Consider the following 18,834-nt stretch of genomic DNA (forward strand, 5'->3'; position numbering starts at 1 on the left):
GCAGCCATCAAAAGAAATGAAATCTTGCCATTTGCAACGACATGGATGGAACTAGAGGGTATCATGCTTAGCAAAATAAGTCAAGCAGAGAAATGCAACTATCATATGATCTCCCTGATATGAGGAAGTGGAGATGCAACATGGGGGGTTAAGGGGGTAGGAGAAGAATCAATGAAACAAGATGGGATTGGGAGGGAGACAAATTATAAGTGACTCTTAATCTCACAAAACAAACTGAGGGTTGCTGGGGGAGGGGGGTTGGGAGAAGGGGGTGGAGTTATGGACATTGGGGAGGTATGTGTTATGGTGAGTGCTGTGAAGTGTGTAAATCTGGCCATAGAGAGACCTGTACCTCTGGGGTAAAAATATATTATATGTTTATGAAAAATAAAAAATTAAAAAAAAACACATTGAGATATTCTCTCCATCCGGTAGAATGGCAAAGATCAACAAGGCAGTAAACAACAAATCTTGAGAGGATGTGGAGAAAGGGGAATCCTCTGACACTGTTGGTTGGAATGTAAGTTGGAGCAGCCACTTGGGAAAATAGTGTACCAATTCTTCAAAAAATTAAAAATACAGCTACCCTATGACCTCACAATTTCACTGCTGGGTATTTATCCCAAAGATACAGATGTAGTGAACAGAAGCCAATATTCATAGCAGCAATGTCCACAACAGCCAAACTGTGGAAGGAGCCGAGATGCCTTCAACAGATGAATGGATGAACAAGAAGTGATTCATATACAAGTGGAATATTACTCAGCCATCAGAAAGGATGAATACTCACCATTTGCACTGACATGGATGAAACTGGAGGGGATTATTCTAAGTGAAATAAGTCAAGCAGAGAAAGACAATTATATAGTTACTCATATGTGCAACATAAGGAATAGCATGGAAGACATAGGGGAAGGAAGGGAAACCTGAAATGGGGATATTGTAGTTGAAGATGAACCATGAGAGACTATGGACTCTGGGAAACAATCTGAGGGTTTCTGAGATGAGAGGGTGAGAGGATGGTTTAGCCCAGTGATGGGTATTAAGGAGAGGATGTGTTGTGATAAGCACTGGGTATTTTACAGAAATAATAAATCACTGAACACTACATCAAAAACTAATGATGTACTATCCATACTCGAGGAACTACAGAACTCTCATGAATGAAGTTGAAGAAGACACAAAAACCGGAAAAGCATTCCATGCTCATGGGTTGAAAGAATAAACATTGTTAAAATGTCTATACGGGGAGTGGAGTCAAGATGATAAAGTAGCAGGCTGAGATTACACCAGGTAGCAGGAGATCAGCTAGATAGCTTATCAAAAGATTGCAAACACCTACAAATCCAACAGGAGATCGAAGAGAAAAAGAATAACAATTCTAGAAACAGAAAATAAACCACTTTCTGAAAGGTAGGACTGGCAGAAAAGTGAATCCAAAGTGACGGGAAGATAAACCTTGGAGGGAGGGGCCAGCTCCCAGCAAGTGGCGGAGCAACGGAGCACTAAGTCAGGACTTTTAAAAGTCTGTTCCACTGAGGGACATGGCTCCAGAAGCTAAACCAGGGTGAATCCCACGTGGTGTCAGTGAGGCCTCAGGTCCCGCAGGGTCACACAAAGAAGGGGGCATCTGAGTGTCCTAGAGCTTGCAGGGATTAGAGCGGGGAAGCTGGCTTCAGAGACAGAGCCAAGGAGTGAGCTCCTAGCTCGGAGTTACCTTGAACTGGTCCCAGGCTCGGTGAGCACTGAGGGCGGCCGGAGGCCAGGGAGACGGGAGTAATTGGGTGCTATTCTCTGAAGGCACAGTGAGGAGTGGGGCCCGAGCTCTCGGCTCATTCGGGCTGGACACTGGGAGGCCGCCATTTTCACCCCCACCCTCCGGAATTCTACGGAAAGCATTCAGGGAACAAAAGTTCCTGAAAGCAAACCCGAGCGATTACTCAGCCCAGCCCTGGTAAGGGCGGTGCAATTCCGCCTGGGACAAAAACACTTGAGAATCACTACAACAGGCCCCTCCCCCAGAAGATCAACAAGAAATCCAGCCAGGACCAAGTTCACCTACCAAGGAGTGCAGTTTCAATACCAAGGAGAGCAGCGGAATTCCAGAGGAGGAGAAAGCAAAGCACGGAACTCATGGCTTTCTCCCCATGATTCTTTAGTTTTGCAGTTAATTTAATTTTTATTTGAATTTTTTTTCTCCTTCTGCTAAATTTTTTTAACATTTACCCTTTTCTTTTTAAACATTTTTTAACTACTTTATCTAATATACATATTTTTTGTTTTTTATATTTTTTCTTTATTCATTTTCTTTTTTTGTTTCTTTTTTTTTCTGAACCTCTTTTTATCCCCTTTCTCCCCATCATGATTTGGGATCTCTTCTGATTTGGTTAAAGCGTATTTTCCTGGGGTCTTTGCCACACTTTTAGTATTTTACTTGCTCCTTCATATACTCTTATCTGGACAAAATGACAAGGCAGAAAAATTCACGACAAAAAAAAGAAAAAAAAGAAAAAAAAGAAAAAACAAGAGACAGTACCAAAGGCTATGGACCTAATCAATACAGACATTGATAATATGTCAGATCTAGAGTTCAGAATGATGATTCTCAAGGTTCTAGCCAGACTCCAAAAAGGCATGGAAGATATTAGAGAAACCCTCTCGGGAGATATAAAAGCCCTTTCTGGAGAAATAAAAGAACTAAAATCTAATCAAGTTGAAATAAAAAAAGCTATTAATCTCTAAAGGGGAGTTAGAGAGGATAAGGGAGTTGAAGGAAATTGGAAATGGAGGTGAACCCTAAGAGATATGGACTCTGAAAAACAATCTGAGGGTTTCAAGAGCCGGGGAGGTTGGGGGAACCAAGTGGGAATTAGAGAGGGCACGGATTGCATGGAGCACTGGGTGTGGTGCAAAAACAAGGAATAGTGTTATGCTGAAAATATTTTTAAAAGTTTTTTTTTTAAAAAGCTATTAATGAGGTACAATAAAAAATGGAGGCTCTCACTGCTAGGATAAATGAGGCAGAAGAAAGAATTAGCAATATAGAAGACCAAATGACAGAGAATAAAGAAGCTGAGCAAAAGAGGGACAAACAGCTACTGGACCACGAGGGGAGAATTCAAGAGATAAGTGACACCATAAGATGAAACAACATTAGAATAATTGAGATTCCAGAAGAAGAAGAAAGAGAGAGGAGAGCAGAAGGTATACTGGAGAGAATTATTGGAGAGAATTTCCCCAATATGGCAAAGGGAACAAGCATGAAAATCCAGGAGGTGCAGAGAACCCCCCTCAAAATCAACAAGAATAGGTCCACACCCCGTCACCTAATAGTAAAATTTACAAGTCTTACTGACAAAGAGAAAATCCTGAAAGCAGCCCGGGAAAAGAAGTCTGTAACATACAATGGTAAAAATATTAGATTGGCAGCAGACTTCTCCACAGAGACCTGGCAGGCCAGAAAGAGCTGGCATGATATATTCAGAGCACTAAACGAGAAAAACATGCAGCCAGGAATACTATATCCAGCTAGGCTATCATTGAAAATAGAAGGAGAGATTAAAAGCTTCCAGGACAAACAAAAACTGAAAGAATTTGCAAACACCAAACCAGCTCTACAAGATATATTGAAAGGGGTCCTCTAAGCAAAGAGAGAGCCTACAAGTGGTAGATCAGATAGGAACAGAGACCATATACAGTAACAGTCACCTTACAGGCAATACAATGGCCCTAAATTCATATCTCTCAATAGTTACCCTGAATGTGAATGGGCTAAATGCCCCTATCAAAAGACACAGGTATCAGAATGGATAAAAAAACAAAACCCATCTATATGTTGCCTACAAGAAACTCATTTTAAACCCGAAGACACCTCCAGATTTAAAGTGAGGGGGTGGAAAAGAATTTACCATGCTAATGGACATCAGAAGAAAGCAGGAGTAGCAATCCTTATATCAGATCAATTAGATTATAAGCCAAAGACTATAATAAGAGCTGAAGAAGGACACTATATCATACTCAAAGGGTCTGTCCAACAAGAAGATCTAGCAATTTTAAATATCTATGCCTCCAACGTGGGAGCAGCCAACTATTAAACCAATTAAAACAAAATCAAAGAAACACATCAACAATAATCCAATAATAGTAGGGGACTTCAACACTCCACTCACTGAAATGGACAGATAACCCAAGCAAAAGATCAACAAGGAAATAAAGGCCTTAAATGACACACTGGACCAGATGGACATCATAGATATATTCAGAACATTTCTTCCCAAAGCAACAGAATACACGTTCTTCTCTAGTGCACATGGAACATTCTCCAGAATAGATCACATCCTGGGTCCTAAATCAGGTCTCAACTGGTATCAAAGATTGGGATCATTTCCTGCATATTTTCAGACTACAATGCTCTGATGTTCGAACTCAATCACAAGAGAAAAGTTGGAAAGAACCCATATACATGGAGACTAAACAGCATCCTTTTAAAGAATGAATGGGTCAACCAGGAAATTAAAGAATAATTGAAAAAATTCATGGAAACAAATGATAATGAAAACACAACAGTGAAACCATATGATAATTGACTCTCTTTGCTTGACTTATTTCACTCAGCATAATCTCTTCCAGCGTAACAAATAGCATGGAGGACAAGGGGATTTAGAGAGTAGAAGGGAGTTGAGGGAAATTCGAAGGGGAGGTGAACCATGAGAGACTATGGACTCTGAAAAACAACCTAAGGGTTTTGAAGGGGCGGTGGGTGGGAGGTTGTGGGCACCAGGTGGTGGGTATTATAGAGGGCATGGATTGCATGGAGCACTGGGTGTGGTGCAAAAACAATGAACACTGTTACACTGAAAATAAATTTTTAAAAAATTTTATAAAAACACAATAGTTCAAAATCTGTGGGACACAGCAAAGGCAGTCCTGAGAGGAAAATATATAGCAGTACAAGCCTTTCTCAAGAAACAAGAAAGGTTTCAAGTACACAACCCAACCCTACACCTAAAGGAGCTGGAGAAAGAACAAGAAAGAAACCTTAAACCCAGCAGAAGAAGAGAAATCATAAAGATCAGAGCAGAATTCAATGAAATAAGTCAAGCAGAGAGAGTCAATTGTCATATGGTTTCACTTATTTGTGGAGCATAACAAATAGCATGGAGGACATGGGGAGATGGAGAGGAGAAGGGAGTTGGGGGAAATTGGAAGGGGAGGTGAACCATGAGAGACTATTGACTCTGAAAAACAATCTGAGGGTTTTGAAGGGGCGGAGGGTGGGAGGTTGAGGGAGCCAGGTGGTGGGTATTATAGAGGGCATGGATTGCATGGAGCACTGGGTGTGGTGCAAAAATGATGAGATTTTTTGTATTTCATCTTTGAAAATGTCTTTTCACAAAGAAAGGACTGACAGATACTATTATAAATCAATGAGGATATGATTTTAACTAAGCTTATTCAAGACTTGGAAGGCACATACCAAATACTCTTAGGTTCTTCTATTGATTTTTGCTTTTTAGCACATCATTATATTGCAGATTAATCACTTTGGATTACAAATTAGGTGCAAGCATTTCATTTGAATGGTTAAATGTATTTTGAATTATGGAAATTTACTTTGCATTTTCATGCATATCTGAAAAAATAAAGCTTTAGTTTGAGCTCAAAAAAAAAAAAATAATGAATGCTGTTACGCTGAAAATAAATAAAAAACAAATTTAAAAAAAGGATCATGGTTTGGTTCAGTAATGCCTCCAGGTATCCAGAAAGGGAGCTGACACTTCATGGGGATTCTATATGCACACTGAATTAATGAATAAGTGAAGACACCTCCTTTCCTTCAGCTGTAAAATGAGGGGCTGATTTACTTGGCCCCAAGTTCGTTCACAGCTCCAATACTATAGCACTCTAAATATAGATCAATGACCCACCTGCCACCTTAGCTCTAAACTGGCAGATTCATAGAAGCTTCCCTTTCTGAAGAAGCAGGTATATAGCCCGTTGTCAAAAACCTGAACCTTGTGGATGTGAAGGATGGCCTCTCCCCAGGTGAGAAATTCCTTCACCAGTGAGATCCACCCTGTGTACTGGGCCAACTGCGCCTCTCTCTGCTCCTGCTGGTTTTGACAGATGAACACTGCTTCTGAGAAATTTGAGCAGAACCACCACAGCTCCATGTTCTCCACATTCATGGCTGGGAACACACGACATGACAGCATGATGTCCCCACCCAGAGCTGCCGCAATAGGTTCTGAGGAGCCAATCACCACAAACTCCTCTGTGGACACAAACATAAGGGTGAGAAAGCAGGAGAGATGCAGGACAGGGAAGGGAACACACTGTCAGGTGGAAGGCCCAAACAAGTGGGGTAAGTGTCAGATAGGAGATCTTAACCTGAAGGACTCAGCTTTAACCACTCTGTACCTGGGCAAGATCCTTTTACCACATACTTGAGACCCAGCAATGATGTCAAAGAGACTTCCTCAGCGGCCTGTGCTCCTGACTCCAGGCCCTTCCATGAAGGACTCTCTAACTCAGTGGTTCTAACTTTCCACAGGCATCAGAATCACCAGAAAGTCCTGTGAAACACAGAAGGTTGTGCTCCACCCCCAGAGCTCCTGGTTCAGTAGTTTTGGGTGGGTCTAAGAATGTATATCTCTAAGGGGGTGGTGGGGACTCTAACTAATGCTCCAGGGACCACACTCAGATCCATAGCTCTAACCTGCTTCCACTTAGGACAGGACTGAAAACTGACCACAAAACACCTGTTGCCTAGGTGGGAACTCTCTGCTCATTCAGCCAACTCAGGAACTTACCCACACATACTCCTAAGTTAGATATCTGTCCCCATATTTTAGTACTCTGGTGAATTACATTTGCACTAAACCTAGAGTCCACAGCTATTTATGTTAAAGCCTGCCCCACTCCATCACCTATAGGACAAAAATCATGACTTCTTACAACAAGTTTCACTTCAATGCTGCACCCTTTCACAGTCTTTGGTCTTCTGAGAACTGATGGGCATGTCACAACAGGACACTTCTCCAAGAAACACCCATGCTGGACCTCAGAAGAGTGACTTCTCACCCCTTGTGCCACTCAACTTTGGCTGACTCACTATATGCCTCACCTGTGGGATAAGAGTGACTACACTCCCTGTGACTATTCTCTCCCAAACCTCTGTGCGTGACTTTCAATCCACAAGCAAAACCATGTCCCTCCTCTGCTCAAAGCCCTGCAATGGCCCCACAGTTCCCCACATGGCCCATAGGCCCTATAAGGATGACCTGCCAATGCTCTCTGACCCCCCCCAACCCTTGCTTCTCTCCCTCACTCTGATACAGCCAACACTAACTTCCTTGGCTCCCTGAACACACAAGCACACTTCCAGGTTTGCTCTGGCAGCTCCACATGATAGAATCCCTCAATCCTGGGTGATCCTCACAGGATGACACACTGCCTCCACCCCGCTTCATTCCCATCTCACTACCTACATGAGCCACCTTATAGAGCATTACAGCCTGCCCACAGCCCTCCTGCATCTCTCCCTTCCACACTCTCCTCTATTTCACTGTCCCATGCTCTCTACTCCATCAGTCATACATAGTACAGGGTTGTGGTATTTACTACTCCCTGTCACCTGCAGAATGAGCTCTGTGAAGACAGATACTCTGTCATTTTGTACGTAGAGTAGCACCTAACACACACTGGACACCCTGTCAGTATTCGTGGATGTAATCAATTAATAACAAAATAAGTGGTTAGATACCAATAGAGATAGGGAACAAGAAATGAGGGGAAATTCATTTTCTACTTTTCTTAGTGAAATTCACATTTTTTACTTTATAAGACATAAACTCATTAGAGAGCTGTTATGCTGCCCTGCCCTTATTTTGCAGTTCTGGGATTGTCCTTATGTGTTTAATTTCAAATAACAGTTGGGGCATCTCCAGAATCTGTCTAGAGCCAAGGCCTCCACCAATAGCCATCTGTCCTGATGGAGACAGCAGCAGAGCGCCAGGGGCTCTCACCCACCCCAGGGACACACAAGGAGGGGGAGAAGATACACTCACCTGCAGAGCCCCCAGCAGGCAGCTGCAAGAGGAGAAGCATGGAGGGGAGATGGGCGAGCAAAGAGCTCCTGCAGCAATCCTCCATTTCCTCAGAGCTGGGGAGAAACAGGACAGGAGGCAGGTGAACACCTCCAGAAAGGAGGCAGGGCCATCCCACAGCTCTGGGCCTCAGAGCAGACAGCAAGGCTCGGGACTTGCAACAGTCCCCAGCAAGAGCACAGCCTTTCCTACAGCTCAGTATGCCGATGGGTGGGAGCCCCACAACCCTGATGACAAGAAAGCCCACCCAGCCCTTTGGAAACATTCCCAGCCTGCTCAGCCCACAGGACCAGACCCCTATCACCTCAGCATAGGGGCCTCCTCCATGCCTGCGTGAGTCATAGGCCAGCACAGAGGCCCAGGGACACAGGGCCCAGACACAGACCCCTCACAATGAATGACATGCCAGCTTCTGCATGCTTTTCTTCTCCTGATCCCTCAATATGACCAGGGAATCACTGAGAAGTATAAGAGTCAGATTACATTCTCCTAAACGACACTGTGGATCCCACCACACACACCCTGTCCTGCAGCTCCCTAGCATTTTCCTGCTTGGGACCAATGACCTGGCCTTGCTCCCAGCAAAACCTCTCTCAGCCTGTGTTCACTTTTGATTGTTCTGAATGATCTGCTATATTTGTTTTGAAACAAAGACTGACCTTGAAACAAAGACTGATGCATCAATGCATGCAATTTCTACCCAGATATATGGCCAGAAATATTAAAACTCTGGGCAAACCCAGGACTTCTAGATATACCTGAACACATCCCATGCTGTCATCCCCAAATGTGCATTTCTGCCAATATCCACTTAGAGTCAGGAGTATCGGGAAAACCCATCTTCATTGAAAAATAATGAATGCACAAGGACCAATATTAGCCTCTAGGTCCATCCCCCACTGCCACCAAATTTCCCTGCCCAACAGGGAGTCTCCTTGGGGCCTGAGAGACATTAGGGGAATTTTATATAAGAACAGAAGGAAAAAAACTAATTTATTGAGTACCTAGTAAGTGCCAGGAACTGGGCTACACAAGTTGTTCTTATGACACTTCATTCTCACACGTGCAACAGAGATGTAGGAAGACATGAGCCCTGCCATCTAATAAGCCTTCATCCAGGAACTTTCTAGAAGAAGGAGGTCTGGAGCTGCACCAACACTGCCCTGCACACACCCCAGTCCTCAAGCCCAGCCCAGCCCCCAGCTCCATACAACTCAGTGAGAGAGATTAGAAGGAAGGGGACCTTGGATTCAACAATGGCCCAGCATGATTGAGCCAGAAAGCTTATCTCCCTTGAATGCTGGCCCTTGGATCCCATGTTGGAAGAGGAGGGGAAGGAATGACAAAGCACAGGGAAGATTTTCCTGAAGGACACTGGAAAGACACCTGGACACATTGCAGGAAAGACACCAAACAGCAAACTTCCCTCCCCTCACCCACACACTGCCAGCTCATCAGGCTCACAGTCCAACTATTTGTTAACAAATACTATTCACTGGCTATGAATGATAGTTCTTGCTCAAAATAAATTATCTAGTGAGGTGTTAGGATTGCACTTTCTACTTGAACAGCCATATAATAGCTGTTAGCATATAGTATAATAGCACATAATAGCTTCAAGTGCTTTTAAAACACTTCCAGACAAATAACTAGGCTTTAAAACAATGGCTAAGGTAAAAATAATTATGAATTTGTAATGTGCCACTTCGTAGAAAGTATTAAACCCACTTTTTAAAAACCTCTAATTAGGTAAAGCTTAAATTATTTTAATTTTTTATGACTCATTTTTATCTGAGTGTAATTGACAGACAATGTTGTTATTTTTCAGATGGCAACACACTGATTCAACAAGTTAAACATTATTCTATGCTCTCCACAAGTGTACCTATCATCTAACTGTGAGCCTAGCTCCCATTCTCTTCACCCACTTTGGCCCACACCACACTCCATCTCCCATCTGGCAAGCATGGGTTTGTGCTCTGTGTTCACAGGTCTGGTTCTACCTTTTGTTTGTGTACTTATTCATTTGGTTTGTTTGTATTCCAAATATGAGTAAAATCATGTAGTATTTGTCTATCCCAGTCTGACTTCTTTCACATAGTATAAAACCTTCTAGATCCATCCATGTTATCGCAAGTAGCACAATCTCATTCTTTCTTCTGGCTGCATACAATTCTATTCTGTTTATGCATACTGCCTCCTCCTTGTCTGTATGTCAACGGACCTGTAGATTGTTTTCATATCTTTGCTATTATAAATAATGTTACAATAAATATGGGGGTGTTTATGCCTTACCAAATCCATATTTTCATTATCTTTGGATAAACATTTGATGATAGAAAACAGAACAAAGCATAGAATTTGCTGTGGCTCATAGGTTACAGGTGTACATATTACAAGACTTCTGCAGCACCCTCAAGGACTTCCTTTCACGTTTGACCACTATAGCTTTGTTCTTTGTAGTTTTACTTCCCTGTGATAATCATAAGCAGCCCACCCAAAATATGGTAGCAATTACCTTGTGAACTTTGGTCCACTGATATACATCCCAAGGGTCTCACAATTAATGTTTTTCTAGAAAGTAGTAAATAGCTTTATCTTTTTGTTTTGTATTGTTTTGTTTTTTTTTCATATTTTTTATTTTATTTTATTTTTTTATTTCTTTTCAGTGTAACAGTATTCATTGTTTTTGCACCGCACCCAGTGCTCCATGCAATCCGTCCCCTCCCCAATACCCACCACCTGGTTTCCCCAACCTCACACCCCCCACTCCTTCAAAACCCTCAGAAGGTTTTTCAGAGTCCATAGTCTCTCATGATTCACCTCCCCTTCCAATTTCCCTCAACTCCCTTCTCCTCTCCGTCTCCCCATGTAATCCATTTTGTTATGCTCCACAAATAAGTGAAACCATATGATAATTGACTCTCTCTGCTTGACTTATTTCACTCAGCATAATCTCTTCCAGTCCCATCCATGTTACTACAAAAGTTGGGTATTCATCCTTTCTGATAGAGGCATAATACTCCATAGTGTACATGGACCACATCTTCCTTATCCATTCATCTGTTGAAGGGCAACGTGGTTCTTTCCACAGTTTGGCAGCCAGGCCATTGCTGCTATAAACATTGGGGTACAGATGGCCCTTCTTTTCACTATATCTCTACGTTTGCGGTAAATACCCAGTAGTGCAATGGCAGGGTCATAAGGAAGTTCTATTTTTAATTTCTTGAAGGAATCTCCACACTGTTCTCCAAAGAGGCTGAACCAACTTGCATTCCCACCAACAGTGTAAGAGGGCTCCCCTTTCTCCACATCCTCTCCAACACATATTGTTTCCTGTCTTGCTAATTTTGGCCATTCTAACTGGTGTAAGGTGGTATCTCAATGTGGTTTTAATTTGAATCTCCCTAATGGCTAGTGATGATGATAGTACCAAGAACCATAAGATACCTGGGAATAAACCTAATCAAAGAAGTAAAGGATCTGTAATCAAGGAACAACAGAACACTCATGAAAGAAATTGAAGAAGACACAAAAATATGGAAAACAATTCCATGCTCTTGGATCAGAAGAATAAACATTGTTAAAATGTCTATATTGCCTAGAGCAATCTATACTCTTAATGCTATTCCGATCAAAATTCCACTTGTATTTTTCAAAGAGCTGGAGCAAATAATCCTAAAATTTGTAGGGAACCAGAAGAGACCCTGAATCACTAAGAAAATGTTGAAAAACAAAAATAAACCTGGCAGCATCACGTTACCTGATTTCAAGTTTTACTACAAAGCTGTGATCACCAAGACAGAATGATACTGGCATAAAAACAGACACATAGACCAGTGGAACAGAGTAGAAAGCCCAGATATGGACCCTCAACTCTATGGGCAAATAATCTTCGATGAAACAAGAAAAAAATATCCAGTGGAAAACAGACAGTCTCTTCAATAAATGGTGCTGGGGAAATTGGGCAGCTATATGCTGAAGAATGAAACTGGACCATTCTCTTACACTATACACAAAGATAAACTCAAAATGGATAAAAGACCTCAACATGAGACAGGAATCCATCAGAATCCTAGAGGAGAACATAGCCAGTAATCTCTTCGATACCAGCCACAGCAACTTCTTTCAAGATATGTCTCCAAAGGCAAAGGAAACAAAAGCGAAGATGAACTTTTGGGACTTCATCAACATCAAAAGCTTCTGCACAGCAAAGGAAACAGTCAAGAAAACAAAGAGGCAACCCACGGAATGGGAGAAGATATTTGCAAATGACAGTACAGACAAAAGGTTGATATCCAGGATCTATAAAGAACCCCTCAAACTCAACACACACAAAACAGACAATCATATCAAAAAATGGGCAGAAGATCTAAACAGACACTTCTCCAGTGAAGACATACAAAAGGCTATCAGACACATGTTCATCATCACTAGCCATCAGGGAGATTCAAATTAAAACCACATTGAGATACCACCTTACACCAGTTAGAATGGTCAAAATTAGCGAAACGGGAAACAACATGTGTTGGAGGGGATGTGGAGAGAGGGGAACCCTCTTCCACTGTTGGTGGGAATGCAAGTTGGTGCAGCCTCTTTGGAGAACAGTGTGGAGATTCCTCAATAAATTAAAAATAGAACTTCCCTATGACCCTGCCATTGCACTATTGGGTATTTATCCCAAACATACAGATATAGTGAAAAGAAGGGCCATCTGTACCCCAATGTTTATAGCAGCAATGGCCAAGGTCGCCAACTGTGGAAAGAACCAAGATGCCCTTCAACGGACGAATGGATAAGGAAGATGTGATGCATATACACTATGGAGTATTATGCCTCCATCAGAAAGGACGAATACCCAACTTTTATAGCAACATGGGCGGGACTGGAAGAGATTATGCTGAGTGAAATAAGTCAAGCAGAGAGTCAATTATCAAATGGTTTCACTTATTTGTGGAACATAACAAATAGCATGGAGGACATGGGGAGATGGAGAGGAGAAGGGAGTTGGGGGAAATTGGAAGGGGAGGTAAACCATGAGAGACTATGGGCTCCAAAAAACAATCTGAGGGTTTTGAAGGAGTTGGGGGTAGGACGTTGCAGTACCAGGTGGTGGGTATTATAGAGGGCACTGATTGCATGGAGCACTGGATGTGGTGCAAAAATAATGAATACTGTTATGCTGAAAATAAATAAAAAATATATATTTTTAAAAAGTGCAGAGTCCAGGGCCCCACATCAACTAAATTGCTTGGGAGTGGGGCCAGGAAGCAGCTTCTATGATCCTCACTGCTGGTGCTAAGGTACCGACATCTAAGAGCCTCTTTTTTTTTTTTAATTTATTTTTTATTTATTTTCAGCATAACAGTATTCATTATTTTTGCACCACACCCAGTGCTCCATGCAATATGTGCCCTCTATAATACCCACTACCTGGTACCCTGACCTCCCAACCACCCCCCATTCCTTCAAAAACCCTCAGATTGTTTTTCAGAGTTCGTAATCTTTCATGGTTCACATCCTCTTCCAATGTCCCCCAACTCCCTTCTCCTCTCCATCTCCCCATGTCCTCCATGCTATTTGTTATGCTCCACAAATAAGGGAAACCATATGATAATTGACTCTCTCTGCCTGACTCATTTCACTCAGCATAATCTCTTCCAGTCCCATCCATGTTGCTACAAAAGTTGGGTATTCATCCTTTCTGATGGAGGCATAATTCTCCATAGTGTATATGGACCACATATTCCTTATCAATTCATCGGTTGAAGGGCATCATGGTTCTTTCCACAGTTCGGCGGCCATGGCCATTGCTGCTATAAACATTGGGGTACAGATGGCCCTTCTTTTCACTACATCTGTATATTTGGGATAAGTACCCAGTAGTGCAATGGCAGGGTCATAGGGAACTTCTATTTTTAATTTATTGAGGAATCTCCACACTGTTCTCCAAAGAGGCTGCACCAACTTTTATCCCCACCAACAGTGGAAGAGGGTTCCCCTCTCTCCACATCCCCTCCAACACATGTTGTTTCCCGTTTCGCTAATTTTGACCATTCTAACTGGTGTAAGGTGGTATCTCAATGTGGTTTTAATTTGAATCTCCCTGATGGCTAGTGATGATGAACATGTGTCTGATAGCCTTTTGTATGTCTTCACTGGAGAAGTGTCTGTTTAGATCTGCCCATTTTTTGATATGATTGTCTGTTTTGTGTGTGTTGAGTTTGAGGGGTTCTTTATAGATCCTGGATATCAACCTTTTGTCTGTACTGTCATTTGCAAATATCTTCTCCCATTCCGTGGGTTGCCTCTTTGTTTTCTTGACTGTTTCCTTTGCTGTGCAGAAGCTTTTGATGTTGATGAAGTCCCAAAAGTTCATCTTCGCTTTTGTTTCCTTTGCCTTTGGAGACATATCTTGAAAGAAGTTGCTGTGGCTGGTATCGAAGAGATTACTGGCTATGTTCTCCTCTAGGATTCTGATGGATTCCTGTCTCACGTTGAGGTCTTTTATCCATTTTGAGTTTTTCTTTGTGTACGGTGTAAGAGAATGGTCGAGTTTCATTCTTCTACATATAGGTGCCCAGTTTTCCCAGACAAATTATTGAAGAGACTGTCTTTTTCCACTATATATTTTTTCCCGTTTTGTCGAAGATTATTTGCCCATAGAGTTGAGGGTCCATATCTGGGCTCTCTGCTCTGTTCCACTGGTCTATGTGTCTGTTTTTTATGCCAGTACCATGCTGTCTTGGTAAACACAGCTTTGTAGTAAAGCCTGAAATCAGGTAGTGTTGTGCCCCCTGTTTTTTTTTTTTTTTTTTTTTTTTTTTTAGTTTTTCAATATTTCCTTAGTGATTCATGGTCTCTTCTGATTCCATACAAATTTTTGGATTATTTGCTCCAGCTCTTTGAAAAATACCAGTGGAATTTTGATCGGAATGGCATTAAAAGTATAGATTGCTCTAGGCAGTATAGACATTTGAACAATGTTTATTCTTCCGACCCATGAGCATGGAAGAGTCTTCCATCTTTTTGTGCCTTTTTCAATTTTTTCATGAGTGTTCTGTAGTTCCTCACATACAGATCCTTTACTTCTTTGGTTACGTTTATTCCCAGGTATCTTATGGTTCTTGGTGCTATAGTAAATGGAATAGATTCTTAATTTCTCTTTCTGTATTTTCATTGTTAGTGTATAAGAAAGCCACTGATTTCTGTACATTGACTGTATCCTGCCATGTTCTGAATTGCTGTATGAGTTCTAGTAGCTTGGGGGTGGAGTCTTTTGGATTTTCCATATAAAGAATCATTTCATCTGCGAAGAGAGAGAGTTTGACTTCTTCCATTGCCAATTTGGATACCTTCTATTTCTCTTTGTTGTCTGAGGGTCGTCGCTAGGACATCTAGTACTATGTTGAACAAGAGTGGTGAGAGTGGGCATCCTTGTCTTGTTCCTGATCTCAGTGGGAATGCTGCAAGCTTTTTTTCATTGAATATGAAATTTGCTGTGGATTTTTCATAGATTTTATGAAGTTCAGGAATGTTCACTCTATCCTTATACTTTGAGGCGTTTTAATCAGGCACGGATGCTGGATTTTGTCAAATGCTTTTTCTGCATCAATTGAGAGGACAATGTGATTCTTCTCTCTTCTCATATTAATTTGTTCTATCACATTGATTGATTTGCGAATATTGAACCATCCTTGTAGCCCAGGGATGAATCCCACCTGGTCATGGTGGATAATCTTCTTAATGTGCTGTTGGATCCTGTTTGCTTGGATCTTGTTGAGAATCTTAGCATCCCTATTCATCAGTGATATTGGTCTGAAATTCTCCTTTTTGGTAGAGTCTTTGCCTGGTTTGGGGATCAGAGTAATGCTGGCTTCATAGAAAGAGTCTGGAAGTTTTCCTTCTGCTTCAGTTTTTTGAAACAGCTTCAGGAGAATAGGTGTTATTTCTTCTTTGAAAGTTTGGTAGAATTCCCCAGGGAATCCGCCATTTCCTGGGCTCTTATTTTTTGGGAGGCTTTTGATGACTGCTTCAATCTTGTTACTAGATATCGGTCTATTCAGGTTGTCAATTTCTTCCTGGTTCAATTTTGGGAGTTTATAGTTTTCCAGGAATGCATCCATTTCATCTAGGTTGCTTAGCTTATTGGCATATAACTGTTGATAATAACTTCTGATGATTGTTTCTACTTCTCTTCCCTTTCATTCATAATTTTATGAATTTGGGCTTTCTCTCTTTTCTTTTGGATTAGTGTGGTCAATGGTTTATCGATCTTATTGATTCTTTCAAAAAACCAGCTTCTAGTTTCATTGATACATTCTACTGTATCCCTGGTTTCTACCTCATTGATCTCAGCTCTAATCTTAATGATTTCCCTTCTTATGTGTGGAGTTGGTTTGATTTGATGTTGTTTCTCCAGTTCTTTAAGGTGTAGAGACAGCTGCTCTGTTCTGGATTTTTCAATTTTTTGATGAGGCTTGGATGTATATGTGTTTCCCCCTTAGGACTGCTTTTGCTGTATCCCATAGGTTTTGGACTGAAGTGTCTTCATTCTCATTGGTTTCCATGAATTGTTTCAGTTCTTTGATCTCCTGGTTGATCCAAGCATTCTTAAGCAAGGTGGTCTTTAGCTCGAGGTGTTTGAGTTCTTTCAGGACTTTTCCTTGTGATTGAGCTCCAGTGTCAAGGCAGTGTGATCTGAGAATATGCAGGGAATAATCTCAGTCTTTTGGTATCAGTTGAGTTCTGATTTGTGACCCAGTATGTGGTCTATTCTGGAGAAGTTTCCATGTGCACTTGAGAAGAATGAGTATTCTGTTGTTTTAGGGTGGAATGTTCTGTATATATCTATGAGGTCCATCTGGTCCAAGCAGTCATTCAATGCTCTTGTTTCTTTATTAATTTTCTGCTTCGATGATCTTTCTGTTTCTGAGAGAGGTGTGTTAAAATCTCCTACTATTAATGTATTCATATCAGTATGATTCTTTATCTTGATTACCAGTTTTCTTATGTAATTGGCTGCTACCATGTTGGGGGCATAGATATTTACAATTGTTAGATCATCTTGGGGGATAGTCCCTTTTATAATGGTGTAGTGTCCTTCTGTATCTCTGACTATGGTCCTTAGTTTAAAATCTAATTTATCTGATATGAGAATCGCTACAGCTTTTTTTTTTTTTTATGGATTGTCCAGTTTTCTTTCTTTTTTTTTATTTTTATCATTATAATTTTTTTATTTTTTATAAACATATATTTTTATCCCCAGGGGTACAGGTCTGTGAATCACCAGGTTTACACACTTCACAGCACTCACCAAAACACATACCCTCCCCAATGTTCATAATACCACCCCCTTCTCCCAAACCCCCACCCCCCAACAACCCTCAGTTTGTTTTGTGAGATTAAGAGTCACTTATGGTTTGTCTCCCTCCCAATCCCATCTTATTTCATTTATTCTTCTCGTACCCACTTAAGCCCCCATGTTGCATCACCACTTCCTCATATCAGGGAGATCATATGATAGTTGTCTTTCTCTGCTTGACTTATTTCGCTAAGCATGATACGCTCTAGTTCCATCCATGTTGTTGCAAATGGCAAGATTTCATTTCTTTTGATGGCTGTATAGTATTCCATTGTGTATATATACCATATTTTCTTGATCCATTCATCTGTTGATGGACATCTAGGTTCTTTAACTGACAGAATGGGAGAAGATATTTGCAAACGACATATCAGATAAAGGACTAGTGTCCAGAATCTATAAAGAACTTAGCAAACTCAACACCCAAAGAACAAATAATCCAAACAAGAAATGGGCAGAGGACATGAGCAGACATTTCTGCAAAGAAGACATCCAGATGGCCAACAGACACATGAAAAAGTGCTCCATATCACTCGGCATCAGGGAAATACAAATCAAAACCACAATGCGATATCACCTCACACCAGTCAGAATGGCTAAAATCAACAAGTCAGGAAATGACAGATGCTGGCGAGGATGCGGAGAAAGGGGAACCCTCCTACACTGTTGGTGGGAATGCAAGCTGGTGCAACCTCTCTGGAAAACAGCATGGAGGTTCCTCAAAATGTTGAAAATATAACTGCCCTATGACCCAGCAATTGCACTATTGGGCATTTACCCTAAAGATACAAACGTAGTGATTCAAAGGGGCACGTGTACTCGAATGTTTATAGCAGCAATGTCCACAAGGGCCAAACTATGGAAAGAACTTTACTGAATTCTTGTATAAGTTCTAGCAGTTTTGGAGTGGAGTCTTTTGGGGTTTCCACATATAGTATCATATCATCTGCGAAGAGTGATAATTTGACTTCTTCTTTGCCGATTTGGATGCCTTTAATTTCCTTTTGTTGTCTGATTGCTGAGGCTAGGACCTCTAGTACTATGTTGAATAGCAGTGGTGATAATGGACATCCCTGCCGTGTTCCTGACCTTAGCGGAAAAGCTTTCAGTTTTTCTCCATTGAGAATGATATTTGCGGTGGGTTTTTCATAGATGGCTTTGATGATATTGAGGTATGTGCCCTCTATCCCTACACTTTGAAGAGTTTTGATCAGGAAGGGATGCTGTACTTTGTCAAATGCTTTTTCAGCATCTATGAAGAGTATCATATGGTTCTTGTCTTTCTTTTATTGATGTGCTGTATCACATTGACTGATTTGCGGATGTTGAACCAACCTTGCAGCCCTGGAATAAATCCCACTT

At 41.4% G+C, this 18,834-nt stretch overlaps 1 pseudogene; it reads right to left on the minus strand.

Annotated features, from left to right (window-relative positions):
* LOC131834692 (CREB-regulated transcription coactivator 2-like) overlaps nt 1–8,154 on the minus strand; it is a 45,667-nt pseudogene extending 37,513 nt beyond the window's left edge.
* Nucleotides 8,155–18,834: the final 10,680 nt, after the last annotated feature.

The sequence above is a fragment of the Mustela lutreola genome, chromosome 6 (assembly GCF_030435805.1).
Source record: "Mustela lutreola isolate mMusLut2 chromosome 6, mMusLut2.pri, whole genome shotgun sequence".
NCBI classification, from domain to species: domain Eukaryota; kingdom Metazoa; phylum Chordata; class Mammalia; order Carnivora; family Mustelidae; genus Mustela; species Mustela lutreola.